The sequence below is a fragment of the Ranitomeya imitator genome, chromosome 6, assembly GCF_032444005.1.
Source record: "Ranitomeya imitator isolate aRanImi1 chromosome 6, aRanImi1.pri, whole genome shotgun sequence".
NCBI lineage: Eukaryota > Metazoa > Chordata > Amphibia > Anura > Dendrobatidae > Ranitomeya > Ranitomeya imitator.
The window spans coordinates 557,275,752-557,280,391 of record NC_091287.1 but is presented as its reverse complement, the minus strand read 5'-3'; positions in this window follow the sequence as shown (position 1 = coordinate 557,280,391).

Here is a 4,640-nt window from a genome sequence, read left to right as displayed (position 1 = left end):
GTAGACAGATGACACCAAGATAGAGATTTTTGGTGAAGCACATAATTCTACTGTTTACTGAACATGTAATGAGGCTACAAAGAAAAGAACACAGTACCTACAGTCAGATATAGTGGAGGTTCAATGATGTTTTGGGGTTGTTTTTTTGCCTCTGAAACTGGGTGCCTTAACTGTGTGCAAGGCATCATGAAATCGGAAGATTACCCAAGGATTTTGGGTGGCAATGTAGTGCCCAGTGTCAGAAAGCTGGGTTTGTATTCTGGGTCATGGGTCTTCTAGCAGGGAAATGACCTCAAACATACTTCAAGAAGCCCCCAGAAATGGATGGAAACAAAGCGCTGGACAGTTCTGAAGTGTCAGCAATGAGTCTGGATCTAAATCTCATTGATCACCTATGAAGAGATCTTAATATCACTGTTGGGAGAAGACGCCTTCACATACGAGAGACCTGGAGCTGTTTGCAAAAGAAGAGGGGTCCAAAATCCCAGCTGAGAGGTGTAAGAAGCTTGGTGATTGTTATAATAAGCAACTGACTGCAGTTATTTATTCCTAAGGCCGTGCAACCAAATATTAAATTGAGGGTGCCAACTATTTTGTCTGAGCCATTTTAGGGGGGTTTGTGTGTAATTATGTCCAATTTGCCTTTTTTTCCCTCAGTTTTTTTTTGTGTTGTTCCAATATACACACAAAGGAAAGAATCATGTGTATAACAAAACATATGTAACTGCAACCTAAGAGAAATGCTTCATTTTCTGGAAAAATTTCAAGGGTGCCAACACTTCTGGTCATGACTGCATAGTCACTTACAGGGAACGTTCTGATTGGATGCGTTCACTCTTGCTGTCTTTTCCATCTGGACCAGACCACCATGATGAATTTTGTCTGCAGAGTCTGTAACGCGGAGACACTAAACTTTTCACATTTCCACCTTCTCCAAACCTACATTGGCTTCCAATTTTGCTGCTACTCTCAATTCTGTGGATCAAATAATAATCTCCCCAAAGTGCCCTCTCCAGTTATAGTCACCCCCAAAGTGCCCTCTAAATTAATAATACCCACAGAGGGTCCCCTCTCATTTTAATGCCCCCACAGATCTCTCTCCAGTAATAACGCTGCCTGAGTGTCCCCTCTAGTAATAATGCCCCCAAAGGACCCTTTCCAGTAGCAATGAGCCATTATTGACACCTCCAGTAATAATGCCCCCATGATACCCCTACAGTAGTATTAATCCGTTAGGGCCCAATCCAGTAATAGTGCAACATCCAGTAATAATTTCCACCATAGTGCCCATCCAGTAATACTGATCTGTTAGTGCCTGGTCTGGTAACGATGCCCCTTCACTACCCCCTAAAGTAATAATGCCCCCTTAGTGCCCCTCCAGCAATATTGATCCATTAGTGCCTTCTTCAGTAATGATGTACCCAGAGTGCACCCTCCAGTTATACTAATCCATTAGTGCCCGGTCTGGTAATGATGCCCCTTCACTACCCCCTACAATAATAATGTTCTCATAGTGCCCCTCCAGTAGTATTGATCTGTGTCTTCCCCATGTATAATGGCTTGCACTTTACTTCTCCTTTCTATTCGAGGCAGAAATGGCTTCTAATGAGTTTGTGGGACATCCCACGTGCCCCTGGTTAGCCGAGAGTCGTCCATCGTGTGCAGGATGCAAACCTGTTCCACCTCATCGTATTTGGAAGGGGTAATGGGACTTATTCCTTTCTGTCTTGTCTTATCTCTGCCTGTAAGACACGGAGACACTGCAGTGGACAGATGAATGGTGGCACGGCACCAAGTATTGTCTGCGCTGGACGAAACCGGCGGCTCCTGAATAATCCCAGAGGAGCCGATCTACAGATACAGAGGAACAATGTGGAGGCCACCTGAAACTCTGCAGATTACACATTTACATCATGAAGAAAGGACTTCATAGATCTGGAACAATAAAAGGTGGAGCAGATACATTGTGCATGTGTTTATACACAAAGCTCCTGAACATTGGAGCAACTGGTGCAGATGTTGGCTTTCAGCAACGATCATTCGAGGGAGAACTGACACCAACAAAACTGAGGTCATACACATCAATATATCAATATCAAACCCTAACAATCAACAGACCTTGCAAACAGAGGCAGGCACAGACAGATGATGGCCCCATGTGTTAGAACAGTATATTGACTCTTTGCATTTATCAACTCATCATAACGCACAATTTCACCAGTTTTTGAGGTGGACGTAGACCCCATTACATCTGGGGCATCTGTGTGGCTACACAGGTTGCATCAATGGTATGTCCGCCCTTGCTCAGCAGAAGCCTGCAGCTGTTGCATTCTTTAACACTTCTGACCACTGTCAGTTTTCCATTTTAGGAAGTGGTGAATAGAATGAGAGAACTTGTTTGGAAAACGTTCACCAATCTCAAATTTGCCACGAACGTAGCACATTCGGATTTGTGTTCGCTTTCTCAAGCATTTTTACTCAAAGTCGGCAAAGTTCAGTCACAGTTTGGTGGTAAATGATCGCATTTCCACTAATGTTTTTACTATTACTATGGCTAGGATTGTGGTGCTGTATGATTAGCGGCGGGAACGGAAGGAAGTGTTTGATGAGGGGAGGCGGTGTGGAGAGGTTAGAGGAGCAGCATGCTCTTTTTTTCCACCTAAACTTTGTGTGTTGATTCCGGCAGCCAATCAGGGCACAGAAACCATCCACAACTTCATAACACAAGGTCTTCTGTGAATGGCCGCCGATGTCACATGTCTCTGGCCGTATAAAAGGCAGACATCTTGTTTTGCTGGCGCCATTTTCTCAGTGTCACAGTGCAGAGAGGTTGCTCCTCCGCTAGTGATGGTGCTGAAAGTGAACTTGTTAGTTAAATAGCTAGGATCCTGTCCTATGTGAAATCGATCTTCCAGCATAGAACTAGATTGTGGAAACACTGTATGGCATTCTCTGGAAGCGCCGTTTGCTGCTCCAAATCGTTTGTGATAAAACTGTGTGTTTCAGTGGCAAATCCGAAGATCAGATTTCCTCTTAAAAATCATTAGGTATAACAATGTTGTTCAGGCACACTATCTAAGAAAATAAATAGTGATCGTTTATTTAGTGGCAGGTGACTGACAGATGTGGGCCTAAAGGTACCGTCACATTAAGCGACGCGGCAGCGATATAGACAACGATGCCGATCGCTGCAACGTCGCTGTTTAGTCGTTGTGTGGTCGCTGGAGAGCTGTCACACAGACAGCTCTCCAGCGACCAACGATGCCGAGGTCCCCGGGTAACCAGGGTAAACATCGGGTTACTAAGCGCAGGGCCGCACTTAGTAACCCGATATTTACCCTGGTTACCATTGTAAATGTAAAAAAAAAAAAACACTACATACTTACATTCCGGTGTCTGTCGCGTCCCCCGGCGTCAGCTTCCCACACTGACTGTGAGGGCCGGCCGTAAAGCAGAGCACAGCGGTGACGTCACCGCTGTGCTTGACGGCCGGCGCTCAAAGTGCGGGAAGCTGACGGCGGGGGACGCAACGGACACCGGAATGTAAGTATGTAGTGTTTGTTTTTTTTTACATTTACAATGGTAACCAGGGTAAATATCGGGTTACTAAGCGCGGCCCTGCGCTTAGTAACCCGATGTTTACCCTGGTTACAAGTGAAGACATCGCTGAATCGGTGTCACACACGCCGATTCAGCAATGTTAGCGGGTGATCCAGCGACGAAATAAGGTGCTGGCCTTCTAGCTCCGACCAACGACACCACAGCAGGATCCTGATCGCTGCTGCGTGTCAAACACAACGATATCGCTATCCAGGACGCTGCAACGTCACGGATCGTTATCGTTGTTAAGTTGTTCAGTGTGAAGGTACCTTTAGGTTGTGAAACAGCAGGGTACAAGAGGGGAAGGCTACTTACAGCATGAGTGGGAAAAAGCGAGCTTGTGATGGAAAGGGGAATAGGCTTAGTGGGTTAGGTGTTAATGTTAATGAAAGGTCAACTGAACAAACACCGTCTTGTCCTATCCAAAGACCACTGACAACATGTGTTACTGGCCAGCCTACTCGACTCACTTTCTTTGGCAGCCGCACAGAAGTATGCATTATAGATGAGGCTCAGAAAGAGCATGTGCTGCAGTGGATGGCAATTGCAGCACCAAGTGGCCTCTCCTTCTCTTCCTTCACCTTAACATCACACACAGTACAGTCCTCAGAGGTGACACCTAATCACCCTTGTTAGCCCACATCACAAATTTCCAACTGACTGTGGGGAACCACAGATGGGTCATTCTGCATAGCTGTTCACACATTCTATTGCATGGGCATCAGAGGTCTGCTCTGAAGAATCACATAATCCAGAGGAGGAAAGCATCTGCACCGATGCCCCAAATTTTTTCATGTTGGATCCGGAGCTGGACAAAGTAGGGTCCGAGCAGAATACATAGCCTCGTCAACAGACATTAACCACATAGGGTGGAGGTGATCCTGATGAGACTCAGATATCGGAGGCGGAATGTCAGGGCAGGAAAAGAAGAAGGGTGATACACAGTGTGAGGAGTGTGACAACAGAAAGGATAATGATGAGGTTGTAGCTCCCACTTGGTATCAACCCAGATGTATGCAGCTGAGTAGCTTCGCAGAGGA